Source organism: Rattus rattus, chromosome 2, assembly GCF_011064425.1.
Source record: "Rattus rattus isolate New Zealand chromosome 2, Rrattus_CSIRO_v1, whole genome shotgun sequence".
Taxonomy (NCBI): Eukaryota; Metazoa; Chordata; class Mammalia; order Rodentia; family Muridae; genus Rattus; species Rattus rattus.
The window spans coordinates 62,868,286-62,886,302 of NC_046155.1; the positions used below are offsets into that span (position 1 = coordinate 62,868,286).

The 18,017-nt window shown below is 48.8% G+C and overlaps 1 protein-coding gene across 1 annotated transcript in view; it reads right to left on the reverse strand.

Moving 5' to 3' along the window:
• The window catches only part of Jakmip3 (Janus kinase and microtubule interacting protein 3), a 106,586-nt gene extending 89,515 nt beyond the window's left edge, over positions 1-17,071 (reverse strand). Inside the window, exon 1 of the transcript XR_004386832.1 lies at positions 16,972-17,071. The gene's annotated coding sequence lies outside the window, so the exon portion shown is untranslated. The remainder of the gene's footprint in view (positions 1-16,971) is intronic.
• Positions 17,072-18,017: the final 946 nt, after the last annotated feature.

The following is an 18,017-nucleotide window of genomic DNA, read 5'->3' on the forward strand; positions in this document are numbered from 1 at the left end:
TTCTGCACCAAGTCCACAGTCTTGGCATGACACATTCAGAGCAGATCACAAATGCAAACAGACCTGGTACAGAAGAGCAGCACCCAAGGTAGACCAAGAACGAGAGGCCACTAAGGGCATAGGTGACAGGAAAATCCATGCAAGAGGCACCATAGCTGAAAGAATGATGAGGAGAAACAAGTTTCTGGTGGCTGGTGAGATAGCTCAGAGGGCAATGGTACCTGGTACCAATCATAAGAATCTGACTTCAGTCCCGGGACTCAGATGTTAGAAGGAGAGAAACCGACTCCCACGGTGTCCTCTAACCTGCACACACGCTGTACTCCACACAAAAATAAATAAATGTAATTTTAAATGCTGTTAATGATTTATTGAACTTTATGTTAGGTGCACTGGCATGAAGGCATCAGATCCCCTCGAACTGGAGTTATAGACAGTTGCGAGCTGCCATATGGGTGCTGGGAATTGAACCTGGGTCCTTTGAAAGAGCAGACAGTACTCTTAACCACTGGGCCATCACTCCAGCCCCTTATTTTAAGTGTTTAAGAAGAAAACCAGATGGTATGTTATAGGAAGATGGCCTGGGTACACAAGGCCAGGGACTATGTCCTTAACCTGCTAAGGAACGTGAAGCCAATGAACTCTCCTTAGGAAAGGCTTGTGAGTGTATGCTGTATGCTTGGGCTTTGGTTGCCTTTATACAAAGATGCCCGGGGATGTAGGAGATGCACTCCAAAACTGCAATGGAAAGAGGGCATGTGTCCCTGCCTACTCTGTGGGAAACTCTCTGCCCTGTAGTAGTCCCCCAACCTTAAACCAGTCCTGTGGGAAGCTCCTCCCCTGACCAGCCACCAACTAACCCTGAACAGAAGCCCCTCTCCTCTCTGCAGTCCCTACTTCCACATGCTTTGTGGTCTCCTCACTTGCAAGCCTCAGAGGGTCTGCTACCTATGTCCACCTGCTGGGGACACTCATCTGCTACTGACTCTATATGCATGCTGTGACCAAGTCCCTGAACCTCCATAAATTCCCCTTGGGTGCTAAATTCAGTGTGGATGATGCAGGCATTAAGAGATGTCTGCCCACGTCACAATCTATGGCCACAGGAACTAAAGGAGCCACTGTAACACCCTGAAGAGGCAGCTCGCCTTTGGGGCAACAAGGAAAACTGCCACTCTCATTCATAAGTGTTGATAAACTACGCTGTGAGTTCCACTTGCAACAGCAGTCCACTATGATGAGTCCTGTTTACCTGACATACCTAGCAACCCAGACAGCAGCAGGCAGAGTCTGATTTGAGGCTTTAAAGTGTTGAGTCTAAGGAAGACCTGCTTTGTTCTTTCAAAGCTTTTACAGCCCACTCATCATTACTGTGAGGACAGAGCATGCAGGCCAGGCAAGGCAGGCAGTTCAGTGCCTCTATACTCAGGAGCAAGGATGTTTTCCAAGCATTGAAAGCCCGGGACAGGGTCAGGAAGATCCACACCACCCACATCCTTCTAAAGAGCCTAATACCCCTTCTCCTCCTGTGAGACTCACCTCTGGGACTTCCCTCAATGCCAAGGTTATTAGACATGTGCCTCTCTAAGGCTTTTATCCTGCTTGTGGACAACTTGTAAGCAGCAAGCTACAAGAGCGTCAGAGACACGCTGTATTTACTACTTCCAGGCATCTGACTCCGGGCACCTTCCTTACTCACCCTCACAGGCTGAGCTGAGGAAAAGGTCAAGGTGTTGGGAAGGCAGGACTTGGCAAGGCAAGAAGAGGTGCCCAAATCCCACTAACCACTGGGGACAGGACCAGGCTGTGCCCAGATTTTAATCTATGGAGCCAAACTTTGATCCATGAACACCACTGTCTTGAATGAATATTCTCCAAAGATAAAGTTTGAAAGTCTGGAAAGTGAACCTTTAAGAGGTAGGTCCTAGCAGAGGGTGCTAGGTTAGAGGGTGTGCATCGAAGGGGACATCGAACTGCAGTTATTGATCACCACTAGATGAGCAGCCTCCTGTGCTATGCTGTGCAAGGCTGTGACTCTGGAAGTTAGTCATGGCCTCTACAATCCTGAACCAAATAAACCTTCCTTCTTTGTAAGCTGAATATCATAGGAACAGAAACCTCACCCAAACATAATGATAAGTTTGTAGCCAACGCTGGTAAGAGCAGACAGACAGACAGGCAGACAGGCAGACAGGCAGACGGGGTAGCACCAGTGCCCAGGTAGACCAGGGTCAACAACACTGAAAATTCATTTGGAATAACATGGTTTCCTGTCAAATTCCAGTGCACAGGTGGGGCTAAAACTTCTCCTCAGGGTCTTTGAACCAGATAAGGAAATTGGGGTTTGACACCCACATGTAGGGAAGACTGATTATTGGCATGAAGCCGTACAACCTTTGATGGGAGAGGGGTCAAAACCAGGACACCAATGCTAAGCTCCTGCTGACAAAGTCCCCACGTTCAAACAAATGGTTTGAGATGTCAGTCAGAGAGAAGCAGGAAGGTCAGGCAGGGACACCACACATGCGGGCAGGCATTAATTAAAGCTGAGGCTTGAGGCAGTCTCCATGCCCAGATCCTGCCAGCTGGCTCTGCTGGCACATGGACCATGGTTCTGCTTTGCCACCATTTCCTTTTCCTCCTCTCCGTTCCATGGCAGTTGCCAGGCAACCTGGGAAAGCTGACTGGCATCTAGCACCCTCTACTGCTGGGGCAGGAAGGTTGTACCTTAACTCCTCACATCACATCTCAAATGCCGGTGATGCTCACTCCACACAAGGCAACAAGGCACAAACTCACGTGCTTTGTGTCACTCAGGGAAGATGTTCATCATGGGTACTGGGTCAGCCCACTTCATACCTGCTCCAGCCTCTCTGAGGCTGTCTGTGAGGATGCTGAGAGGAGCCTGAGGCCTTTGGTGGTGAGCCGGTTTTGCTGCTAACCAAGAACCAAAGGCCTCAGTTGGATGTGGTGGCTCACACCTTTAATCCCAGCACTTGGGAGGCAGAGGCAGGTGGATCTCTGTGAGTTCGAGGCCAGCCTGGTCTACAAAGAGAGTTCCAGGATAGCCAGGGCTACAAAGAGAAACCCTGTCTTGAAAAACAAAAACAAAACAAAGAACTAAAGAACTCGTGTGAAAGTCTTGCTCAAGCCCAACTTTCACAGCTGTTGAAGAGCTCATGGGGAGACAGAAGGAACAGCCTGAGTGCCAGTGGCTAGCCCTAGAACCGTCAGCCGAGAGGCAGGAAAGAAGGATCCCAAGGCTTGCTGGTCAGCCAATTTAGTGAAATCAGTGAGCTCCAGAGATCCTACCACAAAATGTTTGTTGTTTTATTTTTCTCAAGACATGGTTTCTTTGTTTAGCACTGGTAGTCCTAGAACTCACTCTGTAGACCAGGATGGCTTTGAACTCAGAGAACTGCCTGCTTCTGCCCGAGTGGTGCGATTAAAAGTGCACACCACCACTACCATGCCCCTGCCTCAAAAAGTAAAGATGAATATTTAGGAAGATACGGATATCAACCTCCACATGCATGTGCATGTGAACACACACACACACACACACACACACACACACACACACACACACACACACACCCTATGATCCAGCAGCTCTACTCCAAGGAATTGCCCCCAAAATACTTAAGTGTCCACAGACTTGTACAAGAATGGTCAGACCATGCTTGAGACAACCCCCCTAGCCTGGCACAACAGGACCTAGGCAGGGAACAAGTCTGAGCCAACCTCCCAGTCTGGTGCCATGGGGTCCAGGTGGAGAGATGCCCACCCCCTGCTCCCCCTCTGACACCATGGGGCCTGGATGGATGGGCCATGCGCCTCACCTGGGCAGCACATAGAGCTGTCCATGCTGGTGTGGGAGGGCATGAGTCTGTCCCTTGCAGATTGCAGTACTGGATGAGCTGGCCAGCCAGGGCATTGCTGGAGAGCCTGCCCTTGTGGTATGGGTGCAGGAGAACAGGCAGGCTGACCAGCTTAGTTACCAGATCCAGGGCTTTGATTTGGTTCACCCCAATATCTACCCCATCTATGACCTGCTATAGCATATGAAGAGGCCAGTCCTGCAGATCCAAAGCTGCAGGATCTCCATGATACAGGACACCAGGGTATCTGAGAGGAGTCCCCATGAGGATCAAGTATTGACAGCATAGCAGAACTCAGAGGCCTTGAACCAGACCAATGACTCATTGGAATAAAATTTACAAGTGAAGATGTGTGGACAAAAGGATATACTGAGGGGACACATTGTGACACACTGCAGCTTCCACAAGACTTTTTTTTTTCTTTTGTGGAGAGAGAGGTTGCAAGGGTGGAGGGCTAGTACAACAGAATGGGAAGATGATTGGGATTGGGGTGCATGATGTGAAATTCACAAAGAATCAATAAAAAGTTAAACAAAAAGAACTTTCTTTCATCACGGAAGATCTAACTTCCCTAATCAACTCCCTAAACCATACAAGTAATTTCACCGCCTTAAAAGGTCTTCACAGATCTACACTTAAAGACAGAAAATACCAAAACTGCCAAGCAAATGAAAGTAAAAGGAAAATGGAGCAGACCCCAGCCTGTATCACTCCTGCTGCTTGCCCACTCCAACCATGGGCCCTCCAGGCAAGCAAAGGCAGGCCCAGAACACACTCCAGAAACAGACAGAAGAGGAAGGAGCTAGTGCACAGCCCAGGCAGGTGAGAGTCACCAGCCAGAGGAAACTGGGCAGGGCAGTTGCCGGCCAGGTCACAGCAGGGATCTCAAAGAACACAGAAGGTCCCTTTTGGGAAAAGAGCAGACAGGCTTTCTTATGACTTAAAGACAGGTAAGGGTAGGGGTGGGGACGTAGTTCTGCAGCAGAGTGCTTTACGTAGCCAGTTTGAAGTCCTAGGTTCAATCCCCGGAGCCACCCATAAAAATCTAAGCTCTGGGATAGTACCTCTGTGCCATAGGACTTGCCTGAAGAGGCAAGGGTTGCTAGGCATAGTGTCCACAGCTGTAGTCCTGACACTGAGAAAGCTGAGGTCAGCGAACAAGCAAACTCAGAGCAAGTCTGGACTACACAGAGAGGAAGGAAAGGGGGAGAAGGATGATCTACGGAAGAAGGAGAGAGAAAAGGAGTGTCTGGATTCCATCAACCTGATAGAATGTGCCACTCAGCAATCTTGTACAGGAAAGCCAAGAAAACCAACAACAAAAAACAAGACACCAACAAAAGCAAAGCCAAACAAAACAAAACAAATGAAAAACCAACCTGCACATGGTTCAAACACCTATAATCCCAGCTCTCTGCAGGTGGAGGCAGGAGGATCAGTAGTTCAAGGCCAGCCTCAGCTATACAATGAGTTCAAGGCCTACTTGGACCACATGGGATCCTGCCACAAGAAGTAAAACAAGAAATACCACAAAGAGAGAGAGAGAGGGGGGGGAAGAAGACAAAGAAGATGAAGAAGAGGAGGAGGAGGAGGAGGAGGAGGTGGTGGTGGTGGTAGGGGAGGAGGGGGAAGAAGAAACACCAAAAATACCTTAAAATGAGAAATTAATATTGAAATGCTCAGGGGAGAATAGACTCAAATGATTTAATAAGAAGCATTGAAGGGGCTGGAGAGATGGCTCAGAGATTAAGAGCACTGCCTGCTCTTCCAGAGGTCCTGAGTTCAATTCCCATCAACCACATGGTGGCTCACAACCATCTGTAATGAGATATGGTGCCCTCTTTAGGCCTGCAGGCATATATGCAGGCAGAAAGCTGTATGATATATACACAATAAATAATTTTAAAAAAAGAAGCATTGAAGAATCAATAAGCCAGGTAATCTTAAAAACTAAAATGACATAAAGAAAACAGTAAAAGGCCCAGGTGTGGTAGCATGTTTCTAAACTCATCACTTGGAAAGTAGAGGCAGGAGGATTTCTCTGACTTCAAAGCAAGCCTAGTCAATACAGTGAGCTCCAGGCCAGTCAGGGATATGTATAGAGACCCTGACAAAGGGGAAGAGAAGAGAAGAGGAGAGCAGAGAAGAGGAGAGCAGAGGAGAGAAGAGCAGAGGAGAGAAGAGGAGAGGAGAGGAGAGGAGAGAAGAGACAAGAACAAAAGACAGTAAAGAAAAGTATGAATAGGAACCAGCACATGGCTCGTGTTCTTAATCTTCAGCCACCTGAGTGGACTGTGCAGACTCATGGTAAGTTCAAGGTCGGGGTGGGATACACAGTGAATTCCAAGCCACCCTGGGCTACAGAATGAGACGGTGTCTCAAGAAAGGGAAAAGAGAAGAGGAGAGAAGAGGACAGGAAACAGAGACTGAGGCAAAAACAGACAAAGGGGCCAAAGAGCAGATAAGAACAGAATAGCAAAACAAAGATCATATTTAAAGCTATAACCGGGAAGACTGGAGACCGTCTCAGCGGTTAAGAGCACTGGTTGCCCTTCCAGAGGGCGCGGGTTATTACAGCACCCACACAGAGAGTCAGGCTTTCTTTAACTCCAGTTCCAGGGGATCCAACACCCTCTCCTGGCCTTCTTGGACACTGCACACACATGCTGCACTGACATATATATAGCCAAAATATCCAAAAAACAAACAAACAAACAAATAATAAATAAATAAATAAAATATAAAGCTATAACAAGAAAGCTTCCCATGTAGATTTTAAAACCACCTGAATTTCAAAGGGCTCACCAGGTCCCTTGAAAACTAAATCCAGTTTATTGGCTTCAACACATATCTACTAAAACTATGAGACATCAAAGCTAAAGAAAAAAATCCTCAAGGCTTTCAGGCAAAAAAGATCAATAAAGTTCCAGAAGCAAGAGCAAACAGCAGGCATCAAGCTTGGGACACAGAGCTGGTACAGTGAGTGCATGTCTGTTATCCCAGCACTAAGGGAGGCTAAGGCACTGGGTTCTTGGTTCAAGGCCAGCCTGGGCTACAGAGTGAGACCCTCTCTCCTGTCCCAGTGTCTTAGTTAGGGTTTTATTGTGAGGAGACACCATGACTACAGCAACACTTATAAAGGAAAAGATTTCATTGGGGTTGGCTTACAGTTCAAAGGTTTAGCTCACTATTGTCATGGCGGAATGCACGGTAGCACGCAGGCAGACTTGATGCCGGAGAGGTAGCGCAGAGTTCCACGTCTGCACCAGCAGGCAGTAGAAAAAGAACTGTGAACCACTCGGCCTAGTTTTGAGCTCGTGAGACCTTAAAGCCCACCCCCCTAGCAACATATTCCTCCAGTAAAGCCACACCTACTCCCCAAGACCACACCTCCTAACAGGGCCACTCCCTATGGACCAAGCATTCAAACACATGGGAATATGAGGGCCATTCCTATTCAAACCGCTACACCCGGGCTCATGGGAAGCTTGCAGGGGCCTCCCTGTCTCTGAAAGCTGAAGCTAGAGACATTTATAGAGCTAAGTAAAGGCTGTTGTCTCTGGGATTTAGCCTTGGCGTAAAGTAACTACCTGGGTCCATCGCCCAGGAGTGGGAACCACCTTTCCTCATCACTTCACTCCACTTAATGGATGCGAATGGGAAGAAGGGTCTCGCAGCCTGGGGAGCTCCCCATCAGAACCCACGAGATGCACGTGTCGACATTTCCAGTGAGCAGGAGAAGCTGGGAGGATTGTACTGGCTCAGTGTGACATTGACCAACTAGCAAAGGAAAGCACCCCTTACAGAGCACGTCTCACAGGGTAGGGGCACTGGTGCTGGGAACAGCAGGATGACCACACCTTGCATCCAGTGTCCCTGCTGAGGGCTTCTAGTCCCAGATCACACCCTTCTTTGGATAGTGACACACCAGATAAAACTCAACTAGCAAAGCTCTCCAAATAACATCAGTGGCTTTCCAACCTCAAAGCCATGGAAAACAGGAAGGCTGAGTCAGGGGACATACCACCGGTACAATATGGGGACCAGGATGGGACTCTGGGTCAGAAAATAAGTAAGGTTTCTAGTCCATTTTCATTAATTAATTAATTGTGTAAGAGTCTCACTATGTAGCCCTGACTGGAACTCATTAGGTAGGCCATGCTGGCCTCAAACTCACAGAAATCTTGCCTCTGCCTCCTGAGTACCAGGACTAAAGGCCAGGCTGATAGTTCTGTTTTAATGTCCTGCTTCTGATAAACATGGGTTGTTCACACAAGATGGTGACCACAGGGAACCAGGTGAAGGGTGAACAGAACTCAGAGGAGTTTTGTAGATTTTCTGTAAATCTAAAATTGAGGCATGAATGTAGAAGGGGACTGTGAGGGGGAGGAGGAGGTCTAAAAGGAGGGAAGGTAGGGAGAGGTAAGAGAGTAAAACACAAAAGCAGAAGAGGGGTGAACCTGAGAGGGAGGGGACTGGCAAAAGGGAGAGCAGAGGGGCAAATAAGAACGAAACATGGCTGTGTGGAAATGAGATAGTGAAACCCATTTCTTTGTATGCTAACCAAAACGTAAGTATATTTTAACTCTGTATGAAGAAGCCACAGTGTAACTCATTATTTTGTATGCTAATCTAAAATATTTGACTGAAAAAATAAATAATTAGGATCAGCTAGATAACTCAGTGGGTAAAAAAGGTACCTGCTGCCAAGCCTGAGGACCTGAGTTCAAGTCCTACCACCCCCATGATGGAAGAAGAGAACTGTCTCCTGCAAATTATCCTTCAGCTAACACACACAAACATAAACACACACACACACACACACACATTCACACACACATATTCACACACACATTCACACACACATACATATACACATACATGCATGCACACACAGACACACATATTCACACACACATTCACACACATACATACACACATACATACATGCATACACACATACACACATACACACATATACACATACACACATACACACATACACACACATACACATACATACACACACACACATTCACACGCACACAAATAAATACATGTTTAAAAAAATGAACCAAAACAAACTTGGGCAAAAATAAAACTTTCCTTTTTAGGAAAAGAATATGAAGCTATGCAGAGTGCTGTATGCCTTTAATCCCAGCACTCGGGTAACAGAGGAAAGAGAAGGAGGAGAGGAGGAGAAACATCAAGAGAGATCATTTTTATAAGAGTCGGAGCCGGGCAGCTGCCTGTGTCCATCAGCAGGTGAGTGGGTGAAAGGGGGACACAGCTACAATGGGACAGACGCAATGAGGAAAGAACTGTCATCTCAGATCAAAGTGGGTCAGCCCGGAAACACAGCGCTCCTGAAAGAGCCCAGATACAAAGGCACAGCCCAGTGGGTCTGTTCCTGTGAAGTGCAGAGGTTGAGCTAATGTGCTGAGGAAAGAGAGACAGACACCTCTTCCTGTCAGGGCTGCAGGGCTGGGGAGGGCTTTGGGGATGGGGATTCTCTGGCGTGTGCCAGGGCTGAGGTAAGTGTCCTCATGATTGCACACCCCCAAGAGGAAAGGTGGTCGCCACCAAGAGATGCCACTGTGTAAATTCTACTGCCCCCTAAAAAAAAAAACTAAAGATAAAAGCCTAGTTTCATAAAGCACTATATGTGCACTAATTTTTTCACTGACTTCGCTCACTGCCCTCCAGGCTCCTCTAACAGGGGAAGATGCGGAAGGCCTGAACTACACCTACAGCCTTCCTTACCTGCGCCTGGGGGTGGGTGGGGGAAAGTCAAGTACCGTTCTTCTCAAAGAGCTTAAAATCTGCTGGAAGAGGCATATGTGTGTCCCCAAAAGATGTCAAGAAGAAGGACGCCAGAGTACAGATGGCAGCAAGCATAGGGGTGGATGCTTACAGTCAGTGACCACTAGGGACATGCCAATCCAAACCGGTGAGACACCGTCTTGCATCCACAGGATGGCGGGAATCCTCAGGATAAACAGAAAGCAAGTCTTCATGGGAACTGCGACCACTGGTGGGAGTGGAAACCGAGGCAGACACCACGGAAACAGCAGGGCAGTACATCAAACAGAAGGCCATGTGATTGCAGGCTCCACTCTGGGTGGATTGGGTTTGGGGGTTGTCTTTTGTTTTAGTTTTTGTCTTTTAAGGTCTCAGGGCTGGGTGTGGTGGTGCACACTTTTAATCCCAGCACTTGGGAAGCAGCGGCAGGCAGATATCTGTGAGTTTGAGGCCATAGAAAGCTCCAGGCCAACCAGGGCTACATAGTCACACCTTGTTTCAAAATGGATAGATGATATAGATAGATAGGTAGGTAGGTAGGTAGGTAGGTAGATAGATAGATAGATAGATAGATAGATAGATAGATAGATAGATATAGATGATATAGTCATGAAACTGTGTTTATAGTAGACTCTGAATATAGACAGTATTAAAACAGTCTTAGCTATTGTCGTAGCCACATCCACAGCGACACTGTACACAAGCTAAAATGTGGAGAGACACACAGACGCATGCTGAAGGATAAACACAAACAGATTATGGTCCTCCTCAGCCTTAAAGGCTGGAGAGATGGCTTATTGGCTAAGAGCACTTGCTGTTCTCCCAGAGGATAGTAGTTCAAATCCCAGCACCCATGTCAGGCAAATCACAACTGTGGGGAACCCCCGCTCCAGGGAATCTGATGCCCTGTTCTGGCCCTACTAACACCAGAGACATGCACACATGAGTAAAAATAAATTATTTTTTTAATTAAAAAGAAGACAGAAGGGGGTGCCAGCACCTCCCAGTGCACCATGGATGAGTCTTGAAGAAGTGATGTTTGGTGAGATAAGCAGGCACGAGGAGGTCCACACTACGACTTCACTTCTGAGGTCCCCAGAGTGGGCGGATCAGAGGTGATGGGAGCCTGGGGGGTCAATGGGGGGTTGGCCTCTAAGGAGGATAAAGTGTCAGAGTTTTAAAAAAGATTTCTACTACTTCTTAATTTTATGGGTTTGTGAGTCTGCACGTGCAGGTTTCTACAGAAGTCAGAAGACAGTGTCCTATCTCCTGGAGCTGGAGTTACAGGCACTTACAAGATGGCCAACGTGGGTGTTGGGAACTGTACTCGGGTCCCTGGTGAGAATGATGCTTTATTCTACTAAAGGTTGCCAGCCTGCCAAGGGCCAACAGTCCACAAGCCTCCCCAACCTGGTAGAACTTTTGTTTACAAAGGTCTCCATGGATACAGTCACCATCTGCCTTAGAATAGAGACCAATTGCTATTCCTCCCCTGCTGTGCTTGATAGCCCCTTTTGGGTGGTGGAACACCCCTTTATCAAAAAGAAATCACCTTATCCCTTTGTGAGACATCGGGATTATTCCGTTTCTTACACTTGGAAGAGCAGAAAGGGCTCTTAACTGCGCAGCTCTCTTCAGCCCCTGAACTTTAAGTTTGCAAGACAAAAATAGATCTAGAGGTGGGTGACAGCCGTGACGGTTTCGTAAAAGTGTAAATGTACTTAATACTACAGAACTGTACTCTGCTAAGAGGCCCAGGTGCTGAATTTTATAATGTGCATACTTTGCCACAGTTAAAACACACACAGCCTACAAATTCACCTCCACCCCTCTCCTATCATGCAATGGAATCTCTGGGGAGTGTGGGAGATAGCAGCTTCCTCTGACTCCAGAAAGGCCTTATGACTTGTCCTGGGTAGCCCTACCTGCCCTGTCCCTGCCCTCAGGGAGAGTCAGGGCTCATGCTAAGATAAAGGTAGGCAAGAGTGCAGAAGGGGGAATCTTGAATCTCACTTCCACTTGTGTTTGCTTCCTGGCGTACATCCAACATGTTCTTCTCCTCTTAGGGTTTTAATTCAAATGCTACAGAAAAACAAAACAAAACAAAAACAAAAACAGAAGATCTTTAGCCTTGGAACACACAGGATCCCAAGCCCTGGAGTTTCAGCCTGCTAGTTTCAGTTAGAGGGTTCCCTAACTCAGGCTTCCTGGTGATTCTTTAACACTTCACCCTGAACTGCTGAGGGCACAGGCGTCGCCAATGTCCGGTGGACATGGAAAGACCAAGCACCTGCCAGCCAAATCCAATCAAAGGTGAGCACCAGAGACAACACAATCCAGCTGTCACTTGTCCACTGTAAAAGACACCAACCCCAAGAGTAGCCTGGGTGTAGCAGGAACACAGAATTGAAGTACCAAGGTCATAAAACATCAGCTGAGAGGAAACAGCCAAGTTAGAAAGAAAGCTGTCAAAAAGCTAAGTGTGGTGGCGCACACCAGCTATCCCAACACACAGGAGGCTAGGACAGGAGATCGGCCATAAGTTCAAAGCCAGGCTGGATGACATAGTGAGTTCAACCCAAGGCAGTCTGAATCGCACAGCGAGACTCAAAATAGCAAAAGAGGGGTTGGGGATTTAGCCCAGTGGTAGAGCGCTTGCCTAGGAAGCGCAAGGCCCTGGGTTCGGTCCCCAGCTCCAAAAAAAAAAAAAAATAGCAAAAGAAAAAATGAAATAAAAAAGGAAAAGAAAAGAAAAAGAGATAGGGCTGGGAGATTTATCAATAGATCTTTACCACTCTATGAAAGTATAAAAAACCTGAGTTTGAATCCCCAGGACCCATGAGAAAAAACCAGGCATGGGTAATGTCTGTGTTCCTAGGACCCTGCTGTGAGATGGGAGTTGGAGACAGGAGAATCCCAGAAGCTCTGGAGACAGCTAAGCTGACGTGTGCAGTAGCGAACAACAAGAGACCCTGTCTCAAGATAGAAGTAAGGATTCATTTGACTCTGACCTCCATATATGTGTGATATGACGGGTGCACCCACATGCATGTGCCTGCATACACATGCATACACACACACACACACAAACACACACACACCCCATATACACATACACACCACACACGAACACACACACCACATACACACACACCACATATACACACATACACACACACCACATACTCATACACACACATCACATATACACACACATACCACACCACACACACACACACACACACCACACACACACACACCACATATACACACACACACACACACACCACACACACACACACACACACACACACACCACACCACACACACACACACACACCACACACACACACCACACACACACACACACACACACACACACACACCACATACCACACACACACACATACACACACACCACACACCACACACACACACACACCACACAAACACATACCATACACACACACACACACCACACACACATACACACACACACACACACACACACACACCATACACACACACACCATACACACACCATACACACACACACCACACACACACCCACACACACCACACACACACACACACACACACACACACACACATACCACACACACACACACCACATACACACACACACACCACACACACACACACAAAAGAGAAACGGGAGAAGGAAGGCAAATAAGCCACGAGGAAGGGCTTCCTGGACTATCGGGTGCTAACTCAGAAGTGACTTTCTGAGAGCCCAGTCTACTATTATGTCTGATATCCGAAGGGTGATTGGGATGGCCACCCTTCTGGGTTGTGCTGCCCCAGCTTGAACATCAGGCTGTAGAGAGACCCAGAGTATGAAAGCATGGTTGCAATGTCACCAAGGCCCTGGTTAAAGGACTGCTGTCATTAGTCACTCCATACTGGACCTTCAGTCCCAGTGGGGACAAGGAACACTAGGTGATCCAACCTGGCTCACTAAGGAGAGGAATGAAGAAAGAGATACACAACATGGAAAGGAAGCTGGGGCCTCCACAGGGCAGACCAGGGGGAAGATCCTTGTGGACACCACGGTAGACCCTGCCCTTGAGTTCTACTTACGGCCAGGGATAGTTTAAGCCCTCTGCAGCTCAGGTGTGCCCTTTACTGTAACAGCCACACCAAGCACCAGCCTCTGTTTAATTCTATCTGTTCCTGGACCACCACTAACTATAATGTATAACTACAGGTGTGCAGAGACCCAGTGGATACAGTAGTCTTGCTGGCCTAGGCTAGCCAGTATGGGCTATACCACAACCAAGCCTCCTATACTCTCCTGACACTCAAAGGAAGCAGTTCGCCAGTCTGGGACCTCTGCTAACTGCATGCCCACCCCAACCCCACGCTGTGGCACCTGTGTCCAAGCTAGGCCACCAGATCCAGAAACACAGCCCTTGGTGCTGTCCTCTTCCCCAGCACCATTCTTGGCTCCCACAGGCAACCTCACTAGGACAGGGCAAGCCCAGCGGAGCACACATAGCCCTCTGAGGACACTTCCTTCCCAGCCAACTGCTGACTCCCTGGAACACACTCACGCTGTTGTAGGTGACCCACAGCAAATGCATTAGCATAGAGTGGGCCAAGAATGTTCATCTAGAAGGGGTTGGAAAATGTGGGGTGCCCATAGTGAACTAGTACTTGACAAAAAAGGAAATGGCACCAGGCTAAGGCCATGATGGAAAGTCAAACAAGCCAATCTCAGACAGATAAGAGCCACGTGGCTCCATTCTGAGAAATCCAACATGGTCAAGTCAGACGTTTGTAAGATTGCAATAGTGGGCAGTAGAAGTAGGCATGTGCTCTAGGAGTCTACTATAGGCCACTGCAGTCGTAGCTGGTAATTGGCCATGAATGACACTGGAAGTATTATGAGCTTTGTGTGTGGCTTTTCTCATTGCTGCCGCCTAGTACTAAGCCAAGGAGAACTTAAAAGAGGAAGAGGTTTTACTGTAGCTCAGTTTCACAGCAGAGTGGGGGAGAGGGGAGCATGAGGGCTAGGGCTCGAGGACAAGATGTTCACACCCAAGCCTGCAGGAGACGTTTCACACCAAAACCATTATACTTAGAATCTGTTAAGAGGCCCGACATCCAGAAAAGTGCTCTCACCCGCCATAAAAATAAAGGCAAAAATAGAAAAGAGCCCATCTGGTTGTTCTGATGGAAAAGCCCATGCTGATCTCACCTGAGACCTAGGCCAGGTGATGGTGAAAGATTCAGGTGAAACCCCCGCCCAGTAGGGAGTGCTCCTTACCACAGGATGCCTTTTTACCTTTTCACTTCACATAATAACACGTTCTACCAATCTCAGTATCGAGACAACGTCCTATTCTGCAGCCCCTGACATATTTAGTATTGAGACACTGTCATATTCTCGACGCCACGTAGGTCCAGAACATATTATATAGCCCAGCCTGAACTCAAAGCAATCCTGCCTCAGACTCCAGGGGGTGTGAGCCACCACGTTCAGTAATTTTTTAAATTATCATAGCATTGTTCATTCTCCTGGATTTTGAAATCACAAAGAATACAAACTTTGGTACCCAAACCTCAAACCTTGAACTGACTGGCTGACGGCCATCAGCCGCTACTAGGATCAGATTGTGGGTGGGAGATTCTTATGAGAAACGGGAGAGGCAGGGCAGCAAAAGCCACTAGTGACAGGCTCTCTGTTTCATCAGGACTCAGCCAACATCCACCATCTCCTCTCCAAACCACAAAGCTTACTTACCTATTTTTTTGAACTAGCTGTGGTGGCTTATATATGGCTGACTATTCTCTTTTAGACTAGGGTCAGATCAGTGGTTACGGCATTCCCTTATAGTCACAGAACTTGGTTCTGACTGGGCAACCCCCAGGAAGAGACCCCCACAGGCACAGAAACCACAGGGACCCATGTGGGCTTGGCCAGCGCTCTTCCTGCAGAAAACACTCTAATGTCTTCCGTGTTTGTGTGCCTCAAAGCTTGGCAACAAGAAAGTAAACAAGACTGCTAGTCCCACCAGCGTAAAGTGAAATGCTGCAGGCGATTGCTATAAGGGTTTAAATTCACAGCCACACGTTGGCTTCCTGAGAAAAGAGGGCCAAGGCCTTGTGCCCTGTGTTTTAAGTCTGTATCTTGATGGAAAGAGGACCCTGTCCTTCTTCACTCCACCCACAGGGCAAGCTGGAAGCACTCCCTCCCGCAATTCTGCAATTCTGCTCTCTAGCTCTCCAGCTTGGGCCCCACAACCGAGGCCAGAGCTTTTTCTGGTGCCCTGCTGTTCTGCCAGAGAGCACCCAGATCTGAGTGTTTCACCACCAGCTTCTGTATTTGCAGGCAGTCGGCAAAGCGGGCTTTGCGCGTTTCACCACCTTGTGGAGAAAGCCTGAATCTAGCTGGGAAGCAGAAGGTTTTTGGATTTGGGTTTTTTTTTTTAAACCCCAACTATTATTATTTATTTTTTTAAATAGGCAAGGTCAAATGGATAGGCATATATCCCTTTCCTAAGGAAACTGCCCAGGCCAGCGTCCTCTCACCTAGTCCCAAACGCAAGCAAATGGTAATTCGGTGGCCTTGCATATCCTCAGCATGGGTCCCACTGCTGTGCGTTCATCCCGGAAACGGGAACATGGGAAAAATTTGAACCATCTGCCAAAAAATAAAAATCTAAAAAGGCTCGGCAGCACCATCCTGGAGGAGGTACTGTTAAGACGACGAGTCCCTGGCGGCGGCGGCGCACCTGCGTGTCCACACCCAGCGCAGCGTCACCGGCAGCTCCCAAGGCCTGCGCTGGGCTGGCCCTACTCCCACACACCGCGGGAAACCGGCGCGGTGAAATAAACGGCCAGTGGAACGCGAAAAATCTCCCAGAGAGGCAAAAACCCCAACTCTGGCAAGGCCTCCGGACCCCGGATCACCAGGGGGAGTGGAGCAAGCCCCGCCACCCTGCTCCATCCCGGTGCCATCCTGCTCCATCCCGGCGCCACCCCGAGAGTCGCTGCCCTGCGCCATCCCATACACCCTGGGCGTCGCCACCCTTTTCTATTCCGGTGCCATCTCCGCTACCCTGGGCGTCACCACCTCGCTCCATTCTGTGTCATCCCCGGCACCCCAATGCACCTCCAGTCCGCAGCGCAGGGCATCCGCCAGCCCTGAATACTCAGTGCCAGGAGCCGGTGGAGCGAAAAGAGCCCTGCAGAGCGCGTCCCTCATCCCCTCCCGGGTCAGCTGTAGGGTGCGTGGGATCCTGAGGATCCCACCTCTGCTCACCAAGGTTCCCCTCGATCAGGCTTCTGGCGGCGGCGTCCGACGGCCGGGCTCAGCCATCGCAGTGGCGCGGCGGGCGGGGACCGCGCGTCACCACGGGCAGCGCCCCGAACCCCGGCCCGCCCCTGCGGGCGCTCCAGCCCGCGCCGGCCCAGCGTCGCCTGCCCCCTGGCTTCCCCAGATCGCGGTGCTTATTCCTTTAAGAAATAAGTCTTGGGTCCCTTAAAGTGCGAAACGACATTGCCGAAGATGACCCTGGTGATTTAAAGGACCCCGCTGTGCCGGGTGGGGATCTAAAATCCAGCCAGGTTAAATGTGCTTGCAGGTCGCCCAGGGCCACACGCCTACGAGGGACTATCAGTGGTAGGAATCACTCACCCTCATTGCGTGCTGGATGTGAGCAGCCATGAGCAGCGCCCGCGAGTTGCACGTGGGTGTCCCAACCCTTAACCCCTTGCTTCCCGGCTCCAAAAGCTGCTTTCCAGGGCTCTGTAGGGAGAGAAACATTTTCAGGCTTCGGGGAACAAATGTTATTCCTGATCCCAAGACTTACAGTTCTGTCCTCCCTGCTTCTCTTTGCCTCTGCTCCTTCCTATACTGGACATGGAACCTAGGGCCAGGTGCTCTGTCAATAAACTGTATCTCAGCCCTCTCGTTCCCTCACCTCACCTTTTTTTGTTTGCTTGTTTGTTTTCTCCTGTGATAGTGCGTTCTAGTTTCATTTCCGCTGCTGTAATATAGTCCCTGATGAAAAGTAACTTAGGGAACAAGTACGTATATTTCAGCATGCAGTTCCAGGTTACAGCCTATCACTGTGGGAAAGTCAGGGCAGGAACTTCGAACAGCTCGTTGCACGTACCTGCAGTCAAGAGCTGAGAGAAATGAATGCTCTCACTTGCTTACTCGCTCGTGTTCAGCTCCATTTCTTCACTTGAAGCGGGGGTGAGGGAGGTTGGAGGGGTGGGTTCCCCACACATAGGGCGGGGTCATATCACATCAATTCATTACTTCCTCACAGAAATGCTCACAGGCCTGCCCCTTGTAAACGA